This window comes from Protopterus annectens, chromosome 1.part0 (genome assembly GCF_019279795.1).
Source record: "Protopterus annectens isolate FY-2018-M chromosome 1.part0, PAN1.0, whole genome shotgun sequence".
NCBI lineage: Eukaryota > Metazoa > Chordata > Ceratodontiformes > Protopteridae > Protopterus > Protopterus annectens.
In genome coordinates, this window is record NC_056725.1 from 444,608,071 (window position 1) to 444,621,644 (window position 13,574).

The following is a 13,574-nucleotide window of genomic DNA, read 5'->3' on the forward strand; positions in this document are numbered from 1 at the left end:
AAGAAATCCCATTCCAAAATACTTAGTGAGTTACTGAATGCTTTCTTAAAAATGCCAGAAATATTTAAACTATCATATTGGAATTTGGCTACAGTCAAAAGTATATTGATTAATACATTGTGTTTGGGACTACGACCTGAAACTCCACCTTCCCCCATGCCCAGATGGACAGTTCTTGAGCTCTCTGAGAGCAACCTCTACACTATAAGACCTTTTGTAAAGTTCATCTTACCAAATTAACACAACTGACAAACTGAAATAAAACAAGATTTGTAAGTAAAGATTTCACTATAGGTAACCTGTGCATATTTAAAATATTAAATAAGCCCAATAAAGAAAAGTATTATAGGAACACAATTGCCACAAACACTGTGAATGCCCTGTACTTAAGGCATAGGCAATATTTCCGCTCAGTAAAAAGTAAAGATGCTCTGATTGAACATTTCTCTGGAGATCACTGACTGTACAACACACACTGGACATCAGAATAAGCACCAAAACACCTCCCCTTAGCAACTTTATAAGCTTGTAATCTCAATTAAAGACATTACCAAATCAACCCTCTTGATAAAAGACCCATACAACAATACTACTGAACTGTATCCCCTTGCCTCACATGCAGTTAATTTTCACTTCACTGTCATAGCTGCCAGTCAGACTAAATGCCTATTTTCTAAACTATTCAGATAAGGTGCCAAATTTAGTACATCACATCCTACTTTTCTTGAACTTCCAAATCCCCTTACTCATGAAGTCAACTGGTTCTAACCACAGGTATTGTTTTCCCTCCATTCAAACAGGCAACCATTATTCCTGTGTCAAATGTCTCCTCACCCAGACTGCTCAAGGATCACAGGCCAACCTCAAATTTTTATTAAACATTTAAGGTACAGAGCATATTAGACATGTAAAAAAGGACCATCCAATTAGTAGTATAGCTTCCCATTTTAAGGAGATGCATGAATTTAATTTAAACAGCTTAAGTTTTGCAGTCCTTGGTAAGGGAAGGTCTGCCAGAGGAGGTAATACATATAAACTACTTAATAAATTTGAAATTCGTCTAATTTTAAAATATAACACTTTGTAACTGAGATGATTAAATATTAATTGATTGGGCTGATTTATTATAAGTTATTTTCTAATATGCTATTTAGGAAGTTTGAAAAAAATGTTAATTCAATTGTATGGTTTGTTTTGGTCCTTGTTTCTGTAAGAATACTTGACTGTAAAGTTAATTGAATAATGAAACTAAAAAACAATATGGGTTAATTGTGCATTGTTCTTAAGAAACTCTCTGGTTACTTCAATGTTTTGCTCAGTGTGAAGGTTTTCCTGAAGTGCTAAAAGGAATAAATGAGTGTACCACAGTTCTAGTCAGTAATGAAATGGATATATTTTCTACTTGAATTATGCATTTTGTAATCTCAAATCTTTTCCCATTAAATAAAATCTTTGAAAGATTGATATATACCAACAAATGTTCAAAACATTAATAGTTGTGACCTACGTTGTGTTAAACAACAGTTTCAGAAACTCATTCAATGTCCTTAGCGCTGTGCTCTCAGCCACTGACACAATTTCAGTAGTGTAAGTGACAACAACATTGTTGCACGAATATTTGTCGACATGATCCCGGCCTTTGAAATGGGTAACAATGGCCTTCTTATCAGTCTAACTACAAAAACTCAGTTTTAACGAAAACGCCATCCTTTGATTCAAAAACTATTTGCAGGGCATAACCTTTCAAATCTACTATAATAAAGGGTGCACTGAACACTGGAGTACCAAAAAGCTTCATGCTAGGCCCACTTTTATTTTCACTCTTTATCAATGGTATCACACTCAATCTTCCCAATGTAAAACTTATTATTTATGCAGATGACATTCTTTTGCTGGAAGCAAGCAAAACTCATGATGCCATTCAACATAATATGCATTCTAAATTCACCAACCTTTGCAAATGGCTTCAGACAAATGCAAATCAAATAAACTACTTATTGATAGCACAAAAACAAATGTTATGATATTCTATACTGCAAAGAAACTTTCCTTCCTACCGATATTAACAATAAAAAATACCAAAGGAAATGTTATACCCAAAGCAACTCAAAAAAATACCTAGGCATAATTCTAGACACGTCAATTTGTGCACTGATAATATCATCAATAAAGTGACCACACAGCTAAAATTACGTTACTGCATCTCTCATCTCCTCTCCCAGCTGCATGACCTGTCATAGCCAATAATGACCTTATACCTAAGGCTATATATGCATTGTCCTTGATTATACTTAACTATTCATATAACACCCAAAATAGTCAAGTTGGAGAAAGCAGAATATTCAGATTTGCCCTCCAAGCTGATCAAACTTGTCTTCATTGTATCATATTAGAAAAATTAAACTGGATCACTATTACCTATAGATCCAGTTATATTATGAATACCCTTATATATAAAATTCTAACACTTGGCTACTGCCCACCCCCTTTAAAAGAACACTTCAAATAAAAGGACTCTCTTAGAAGCAGCCAAGATAATCCACCCACACTTATTTGACAAAGGTTGACACCAATAATTGGAGGAAAAAAGCCTTCCCTAGAATAGGACCTGCTATATGGAACCAGCTATCTGATAAAATAAATAGCTGTGAGATACTGGAGACATTCAAAATAAATTTTAAGCAATAGAGACAGACTGAATCTAAATATACCAGCTTTCTAGACTCTGCCTAATCACTGCTAATTAGTACTAAACTCTTCTCTCATTGTATGTCAATAACAGGTTTACCATCATTTAGCCGACGGACACAATGTCGACCGTCCATGTATCGAATGCAGTGCAGCAAATCTGGAAAATACCGAACACAAATGCATCGAACGGCAATCCCGCTCTCCCTTTTGGTCCCATGTTAGCACTCGTTTTGGATGTAGAGTGGTTGAAAATGTCGCATTCGGTGTTCTTTGCAATATTTCGGCCGTTCGACATGCAAAACTTTGGGATTTAGACTCGAGCATCGGTGGGTTCGACTGCAGTGTATTCGATTAAATGGTGGTAAATCCAATAACATACTTAAAAATTTCAGTGAAAGGACAATAGTACCTATATGTACATATAGTAAATCTTGCTAATCTATATAATGACATTACTATGTTACACTCCTCTAATGTTATTTCTTCTACTGTATGCATTCCCATCAAACGTTATGCAATGATTTACCTATGCTGATGCTTTTATAGTGTTTTGACTTGATGTACATTATAAATTATTCTGTTATGACTGCTACTGAGAATTTTTTCTGGGAAATGACTGAAAAAACTTAGTAGAGCAGCTCACTTACCCAGTTATCAAATTGTAAATAAAAAAAAAATGAATAGCATGTTATTTTAGCTTCATGAAATAAGTTTTGTAATTTTTATCAACAATAATTCTATAATATGACTTGTATCTTATTCTCAGAAAGATAACTTCTTGAATAAGAGAGATCTGGAGAATTATGGGACTAAGACCATGAAACATTTAATGACTAAATTGTGTCTGATTTATTGAATAGCCCATAACTTTCTTGTTTTCACAAAAATCTGATTCCTCAATAAACAATATTTCTCATACATGGATGAGCTTACTAAAAAGTAGTTAATGAATGCAACTGAAGCACATTCACAGTTAGCTGTATGTGTAGTTTGCATTTTGAAGCACTATCTTCTTACATAGAATACATATCTGCTACCAAAAGAGTAGTCACAAGAAGACATATCCATGCTAGACTCCATAACTCAGCAGTAATTTGGATACCAAAGTATTATTAATGTTAATTTGTGTACAAGTACTCTTATCCAAGCGTTCAAAGTCCAGAAGCAATGAGGGATATAATAATGTCAAAAGACTTTCAAATAAACAATTTATTCATAGTACTAAAAGTCATTCAAGCCTCATATGAAGTTATAATAATATGATTGTTGTCATAACCCTGTTTTTCCAAATTAATATCACTTGAAGTAATTAGTTTGCTTGAGCCATGTGTTTATGAGGGCAGACAATATGATAGGGGTACAAAACAACATCTAAATCTGCACTGAGTTTACTGTTAGTGGTTTTGATAATGATTTGTAATCAGCATTCAGTCAGGATATTGGCCTAAATGGTATCAATAATAACCAGTTTTGCCATCTTTCTTTACTAGTATAAGAATCACCCTTTATGTAGATTGATACATATGTTGTTGGGATGTCAGGTATAAGTTAATAAGTTCTTAGTTTATGAGTTACCTGTACTTGAGGCAAACTAGACAAATTAGAATATTCTAGTTTAGTAGCTGTGAAAACAGGAGAGCCCAGCCTCACATCAAGAGATCTCTTGAATGAGGAAATATAGCTACAACATGTAATAGTTTATTGCAATACATGACTAATGATTAAGACGTGTCTTCATCTGCTAGCAGAATTAAACATTAAGATTTATTTATGTCACATTGGTGGTTCATAGACACAAATGCTGCCAACAAGTTTGATGCCCAGTAATAATCTAGGTTCATCATTAACCAATGTCCGGTAGGCTAGGTATAATTTGGCCCTGTTGCAATGATATGTGATTATGTAAAGGCCAAGATGATGTAATTGTTTTTGTTATAATATTCCAATGGATGCTGTAGTCCTTTTTTATGAATTTTAATTTGAATACTTGCTGGGGATTCCAAATTGTCCTTGGAATATGAGCAAAGACAAGAATGTTATTAAATTATATGTCTGATATAAAAGGTGTAGACATTTGTTATTAACTCTGAAGACCAAGTCATTATACATTTATAGACAAGACTAGTCACCCTCATGGCCATTTTCCAACCTAGGATAGCATTATTTCTAAAATGCATGTTCTTATTAACAAGTTTTCACAGCTCTTAGCAATTCAATATCCAAGACTATGGAAGTAGTGATTACAGTATGATGGAAGATTAAATGCCGACAAAAAGTTTACAAAACGCAACTTGTAGTTGGCCTGTTCCAACTGATTTCCCTGGTTTTACAGTGCATTATTGTATTTGAATGTTCTCATGAGTAATGGCAGAATAAATGATATTTACATGTCATCGACTGGAGCAAAAAAAAAATGGTTAAAACTAAATTATATAAAAGTGCAATATTGTCACATTTGGTAAACAATCCCTACATCTACCTTATAGTATGGGCAACACCCCACTTCAGAATGAAAGTGTGGTAAGAGACCTTGAAACATGAGTAAATCATTCCATTACCTTTGAACATCATGTTGCAACTTTGGTTAGGAAGCCTTTTTACCTGACACAGCTGACTACAAAATGTATTTAATCTGTATCCAAGAAAGTTCATACCCTCTGTGTATTCCACATTGATCAGATCTGTTATCAAATGCAATGGCCCTTTTGTGATGTATCTTACTAGGCATACCAGGCAACTGGAAACACCCCAGAGGTTCTTTATTACAAAGACCACAGGTTTAAAAGACAAGAGCTACCAGGACAGGCTGGTAGCATTGTCCCTTTATTAGGTGTCTTATAGACTTCTTATGGGGTAAATATATGCCTTGTATTTCAGGCACTTATGGATCCAGTTATCTAAGACCACTTATATCTTCCCAAATCAAACAGTTCTACCAACACTAGAATCAGGGATCTAAAGCTACTTCAACAAATATATAAAACCTGGTGGAGAAACATTTGTCACACAATACTTACACCTTCTCTAGACAAGCTCCCACTCAAATTTAAGCAATGTGGCATATGTTATCTCCTTCAGAAAAGAGTTAGACATCTGGATATGTATCCACAAATTCACCTCTAGTACAATTGGCCAGTTGCGCCTTGAAAAAGGAGGTATGGTCTAAGGGGGGGGGGGGTATTGTTAAAGAGTAAATGGCCTTTTATTTTCTATGACTTTGATTTAATCCTCAGAGCTGCTAGCCAGCTCTCCAATCAGTGGTCATTTTATCAAATTTACCATTATATACGTGGCCAAAAAGGTCAACATATGTTATTCTAAATAAATTAGGCTTCCTTTAGTATCTAACAGACCAGCTAGATAATTTCTAAATTCTGTTCAATGATGTTGCCCTGACAAATGTTTACCTATCTTATTATGATATATAAACCTGTCTATGAATAAGTAGCTCTAATATTTTCATGTTTAACTTCAATCCATGTTGTTTCTAAGAACAACTTCTTAATTAGAGGTTCATATTTCTGAAGGAGAGTATGTTGAGCAGATGGAAAGAGTACTTTGAGGGGTTGATGAATGAAGAGAATAAGAGGGAGAGAAGGTTGGATGATGTGCGGATAGTGAATCATGACGTGCAGTGGATTAGCAAGGAGAAAGTAAGGATAGCTATGAAGAAGATGATGAACGGAAAGGCTGTTGATCCAGATAACATACCTGTGGAAGCATGGAGGTATTTAGGTGAAATGGTAGTTGAATTTTTAACTAGATTGTTTAATGAAATTTTGGAAAGTGAGAGGATGCCTGAGGATGGAGAAAAAGTGTTTTGGTACCGATTTTTAAGAATAAGGGTGATGTGCAGAGCTGTAATAACTACAAAGGGAATAAACTGATCAGTCACAGCATGAAGTTATGGGAAAGAGTAGTGGAAGCTAGGTTAAGAAGGGAGGTGATGATTAGTGATCAGCAGTATGGTTTCATGCCAGGAAACAGCACTACAGATGATATGTTTGCGCTGAGAGTGTTGATGGAGAAGTACAGAGAAGGTCAGAAGGAGCTGCATTGTGTCTTTGTGGATTTAGAGAAAGCATATGACAGGGTGCCTAGAGAGGAGTTGTGGTATTGTATGAAGAAGTCAGGAGTGTCAGAGAAGTATGTAAGAGTGGTACAGAATATGTACGAGGGTAGTGTGATAGCAGTAAGGTCTCCGGTGGGAGTGACGGATGCATTTAAGGTGGAGGTGGGATTACATCAAGGATCAGCTCTGAACCCTTTCTTATTTGCAATGGTGATGGACAGGTTGACAGACAAGATCAGACAGGAGTCCCCTGGACTATGATGTTTGCAGATGACATTGTGATCTGTAGTAAGAGTAGGGAACATGTGGAGGAGACCCTGGAGAGGTGGAGATATGCTCTAGAGAGGAGGAATGAAGGTCAGCAGGACTAAGACAAAATATATGTGTGTGAATGAGAGGGAGGATAGAGGAATGGTGAGGATGCAGGGAGTATAGGTGGAGAAGGTGGATGAGTTTAAGTACTTGGGATCAATAGTTCAGAATAATGGTGAGTGTGGAAGAGAGATGAAGAAGAGAGTACAGGTAGGATGGAGTGGGTGTAGAAGAGTGTCAGGAGTGATTTGTGTCAGACGTGTACCAGTAAGAGTGAAAGGGAAGATCTACAAGAGGGTAGTGAGACCAGCTATGTTATATGGGTTGGAGACAGTGGCATTGACAAAAAGGCAGGAGTCAGAGCTTGATGTGGCAGAGTTGAAGATGTTAAGATTTGCACTGGGTGTGACAAGGATGGGTAGGATTAGAAATAAGTATATTAGAGGGTCAGCCCAGGTTGGAAGGTTTGGAGACAAAGCCAGAGAGGCAAGATTACTTTGGTTTGGACATGTACTGAAGAGGGATGCAGAGTATATTGAGAAAAAGATGCTAAGAAGAAGCTGCCAGGTAACAGGAAAAGAGGAAGGCCTAAGATAAGGTTTATGGATGTGGTGAGAGAGGATATGTAGGTGGTTGGTGTGACAGAACAAGATGGAGAGGACAGGAAGAAATGGAAACAGTTGATCTACTGTGGCGACCCCTAACGGGAGCAGCCCAAAGAAGAAGAAGATTTCTGGTAGTTTATTGCAAAAGTCCATCTATAGACCTAGCAATTAATTTCTACTTCTGAGACACTGTAAAAGAGAACTTCATTTTATAATTATCCATCACAGCAAATATGACAATTTCTATAGGATCCAATTGCATACAAAATGATACTGGTTGTTCCATATTCTCAATGCAATAACTCAAAAAAGTATTTCCTTAAAGGACTGTAGTATTATCATTAGGCAGCCACTGATATAAAAAAAATTGTATATGTGTAGTTCTCCTTAATAAATCAAAATTAAGGCCTAATAGTTTATTATTTAACCATGGGGAAAAAGCATTTTAACTACACATGCGATATACGGAAACTGTTTTCTTGAACTACAAAATTACTTTAATCCAGTAATTCATTTTTGATAGAATATGGCCTTTTATTTTCTATGACTTTGATTTAATCCTCAGAGCTGCTAGCCAGCTCAGCAATCAGTGGTCATTTTATCAAATTTACCATTATATACGTGGCCAAAAAAAGGTCAGCATGTGTTATTCTAAATAAATTAGGCTTCCTTTAGTATCAAACAGACCGGCTAGATAATTTCTAAATTCTGTTCAATGATGTTGCCCTGACAAATGATTACCTATCTTATTATGATATATAAACCTGTCTATAAATAAGTAGCTCTAATATTATAATGTTTAACTTCAATCCATGGTATTTCTAAGAACAACTTCTTAATTAGAGGTTCATATTTCTGGTAGTCTATTGCAAAAGTTCTTCTATAGACCTAGCAATTAATTTCTACTTCTGAGACACTGTAAAAGAGAACTTCATTTTATAATTATCCATCACAGCAAATATGACAATTTCTATAGCATCCAATTGCATACACATTGATACTGGTTGTTCCAATGCAATAACTCAAAAAGTATTTCCTTAAAGGACTGTAGTATCATCATTAAGCAGCCACTGATATAAAAAAAAATCTTATATGTGCAGTTCTCCTTAATAAATAAAAATTAAGGCCTAATAGTTTATTATTTATCCATGGGAAAAAGCATTTTAGCTACACATGAGATATATGGAAACTGTTTTCTTGAGCTACAAAATTATTTTAATCCAGTAATTAATTTTTGATAGAATATATCTGAGCATTCAGTCAATGGGTTCCTATAAATAAATACAGGCTTGTTGTTCCTGTACGTTTCTATGAATGTTCTTTTGCTTGTGAAGTGAGTGCATTCCATTCTAATTAAAGAATTGGAAACAAAACTGGAAAACAATCACAACTGTAGTATACATAATTGTTTAAATAATGTAACACATTATATTACATTTCTTGAGTGAAGTAAAAACAAAATAGATGTTCAGAGCCATAAATCAAATTGCTTTTATTTTATACTGCACCCACATTTTGTAAAGAATTATAACATATATCATAAAAAAGAAAAACATAAACCCTATCCCAAAATTCCTCAGAAGAGCAAACTCAACAAACATAGCCCTCAACTGGTTAACCCAGTCTATTAATCCAATCATTAGTGACTAAATATCAAGGCCTGTGCATTTATGAGGGTTATCATGAGAGTACATATTCAGTGCAAATTGATAAGACTATCAGTTAGGCTATGATAACCTCTTGGTGAGTCAGATAAATTGTCAAGTCATTCCATACTGCTCTTAATTATGCATGGAGAATGACTAGGGATTGTATTTCCCCCGTAACTGCCTTCTGATGGAGAGAAAAAGCTGCCTTTTCTTAAGATCATCTGCAGGAAAATCCAAAGAGATAGACATCATTTAATACAAGAACACAATCAATAAGAATATACTTTTCTCTTAACTCATTACAGCCTACTGATGTGTTTCGACACATCTGTAGTTACATCCAGCTGATATATCCAATATAGCCTATTTACATTCAGCTTAATAATTCCAAAAAAATGGTATATAGAAGCAATGGAAAGATTTCTTCTTAAAGCTTACATGATAGCCAACACAACTGTATTACTTTACATCTTTCTAGTGCTGATAAAAGATATATTAATTGCGTTCCATATACTATTCATGCATATGTTATAATTTTCATATTTTACTAAATATGTCAACAAACAAGTAACAGACAGAACTGCATAACCTCATATGAAAGCAAATTGATGGACAATGCCAATGACAGTAAGCATATAGTTTGGAATATTTATTGAGGTATTGTAAGTTGTTTATAAAATATTACAAAATTAATATTTACTATGTTTAGTATGATTTATAAAATCCATTTTAAGTCCTAGAATCTAATTAACACTAACCACTGTAAATATCTGTTTGTGCTGATCAGTTTGCCATTTACAGTTCTCTAGTAACCCTTATAGCTCCAGAGAAAAGAACATTTGTTTGAAGTGTCAGGACATACCTCATTTTGCCAAACAAACTCAGTTGCAATCATTAGAAGTTGGGAGTACAAACCTCCACAGCTCTGTTGGAAGAACACTTTGTCCCTTGCATTGATATTCCAACAAAATAGCTATTGGCTTGTTTTGAGACTGATAATGCCTCAATACCCAGTGCCATCTATTAAACTTACAAAGTGTCTAGGCTTGCTGAGGGTGGTATTACCATAAAATTGCTATAGCATTATATTTAGCTTCCTCATCATTAAATTTATTATCCCATAGCTCAGGCATGCTAAAAGTCTCAAGTATTTTTGACATACCATCATTTCAATGTCAGCCAGCCTCTGCTTATAACATTTGTCTTGCATCATTTTATTATTTTTTATAAAAAAGTGCTTCATGATACTGCATAAATTAAACTATATTTCCAGTTTCATGCTGTTTAGCTGTAACTTTGGCAACCAGTCTCTATTCTTTCTTTTCATTCAATTACCTTACTTGATGCATTTTGTTAGTTTTTTCTGGTTTTAGAGTTAACAACCGATGCCCTCTTTTTTGTCAAGACCATTAATTTTCAGCAAAGCTAGCCACAGTAGTTCAATCATGTAAAACATGCCAGTCATAGGCAATGCTTTAGATTGTCTTTTTGTGTTGTAACTTAATATTAGTAGCGCAGTATCTGGAAACTTTCACAGAAGGAAAAAAAACATAGTCACCACCTGTTCAACCCATCTTTTGGAAATAACTTCACTAGCTCAAAAGTAAAAATCCATAATCCAGCTCTCTTCTCTAATACATAATTGCTTCACAGCATATGTTAGCATGTTACTGGCTTTATAATAGTTTCATCCAGTACTAAAATGTCTATATTCATAGTACAATTTAACTTGGACAATATGTTAGCTTAATTTTAGAAAAGCTTCCAAAGTCTGGATACCAGTAGAGGCTAGGCTTTCACTTTTTAAAGATTTTTTTATTAATTTAATATATTTACAATAGATATGCAGAAAGGAAGAAATTCAGCTTCACATATTGTTATACAATGATAGGAATACATTGAATTATTAAAGTAATATTATGAAATTAATGTGTTAATAATCTTGGCATTTCAATAGCAACATTTCAAGATTATCTCAATAACTAATGGTCTTAGTATGATTTATAGAGCTTATTCTAATCATTTCTTTTTCAGTTTTACATAATATTGTTGTTAAATTTAAAAATTATTTGAACATAGGAACCAATTTCAAATTTTTTGTCATAACATTTTAGCAACTGCCAGGACAGCCCAAAATAGTATCTGGTCTTTGACTTTTACAGATACAGGAAGTGAAACATTCATTAGTATTATTGATCTAGTTAAAGATCAATTATCAGACCATAACCATTAAAAATAACATATGCATCTCATCCCAGTATGCATTTAATTTTTCACACTCCATAAACATGTGTTCAATCAGCTTTTACAACTTTACTATATACTCAACAAACTGAAGAAGTCATTTTACTAAACTTAGAGATTTTATAGGGCATAACAGACATTCTATGTATATATTTCCACATAAAAACATTCCAGTATAAACTTGATGAAGTTTGACTAACTTATTTAAGTAACAACGTTTTATTCTTGCCATCTATTGAGTCATTCAATCCACCACTATCTACAAATTTCCAGAATTTTGCATCAAAATTATTATTATTATTACTATTGATAATTAACTTATATAGCTTGGACAAGCTTATTTTGCATGTCAGTCTATCTTCCATAACAACAATTATATGTTCATATAATGGGGGAATAATATTCTATTCCTCTTCACTCATATTATTGACAATTTGTTTAATTTCTTTTTGATGGATAATATTAACTGCTTAATAGATTCATCCAACTTATATTCTTTCACTAAATATTGTGGGAACTTAACTTTTCCTTTTTCAAAGCAATCAGACCATAATATTAATCCATTCCTTTGTAATAAATTCATGTTAACGTTGTTCTGAGTTTCCTTATATCTAGAGGCATGCACCTTAGAAAAATACAAACCTCCATTTTGATATTAATGGAGCTATAGAAACATATTGCTTAACTGTTTTAAGAATCAATTTCATATATGCAGAGTCTAAAGATTCAAATGAATTTCCTTCTAATGTAAAATTTGTTAACCAGATGAAAGCATTCTTACATATTTCTAATTTATCATCTTTAATACACTTATAAAAATTTAGAATAATCTGCTTCTCGATGTTTTCCCATTGACTAATGTACATTGACTAATGTAAGTTGAGTATATCCAGGGTATAAGAGAGATAAAACTTGCAGCAATAGAATAAGATTCAACATCTGTGTAGCTAATACCACCATACCCCCATAATCTTTATGATTTATATATAGGATGTCATAAGAATGAAATTAGAAATTTTTCCATTTTCTTTAAAAGGTTATATATACTCTTTGGTATTATAATCTTTTTGAAATGCACTAACCTACCCCAAAAGTAAAAAAAAAAATTCATTTTTTAATAAGTAACACATCTTCAGTTATTTTTTTACAAAATTATTATTAATAATCTTACTCACATCTTGATAGAGATTTATTACTAAATATTTTAGTTCTTTTCCTTCATAATTATATTTATATTTTTCATTAAACTTACTATTTAGCAATTGCATTAACACTAAAGTTTTAATTTTATTACTATTAAATTTCAGCAGCAATATTTCTTGAAACTTTTCAATTTCCCCATTTAATTCTTCAGTTGAATAATTTAAATCTCTTACAGTTAGTAAAATATCATCTGCAAGAAGTTGTATTTTAGATTGACCATCTCTATTAATTGAGAATCCATCAGTGTTTCCATTACTTCTTTTACTGTTAGCCTAAGGGTTTGATAACTAATACAAATAGCAAAGGGCACAAAGCATACCCTTGGTTTGTGCCTTTGTTTAAAGCGAATCCTTGAGAAATGTAAGATCCAATTTTAATATAACCTTTGAAGTCTCTATACAGGTTTTTAATATTCCAATAAATTGTTCTTGAAATCCAAATGGTTCTAAAGTTTTAAATAGGTAGTTCCAATCTACAGAATCAAAAGTTCTCTAGATATCGAAGCTAATTAAGGTCACTTTCTTGTTCATTCCTTTTGCTAAATATAAGATAATTACTACCCTTTTTTATATTATCATATGTTCATCTATAGACTATAAATCATGTTTGATCTTTATTAATAAATTTATCTACTATGTCTCTTAATCTTGTGGTGAACATGGAAGTAAATATTTGATATTTACATTTAATAATGAAATAGGTCTATATAAGGTGACTAACTTATTATCCTTTCCTTGTTTAAGTACACGTGAGATTACAGAAAATTTCCTTGAGGGAGGAATTATTTTGTCACCCTGA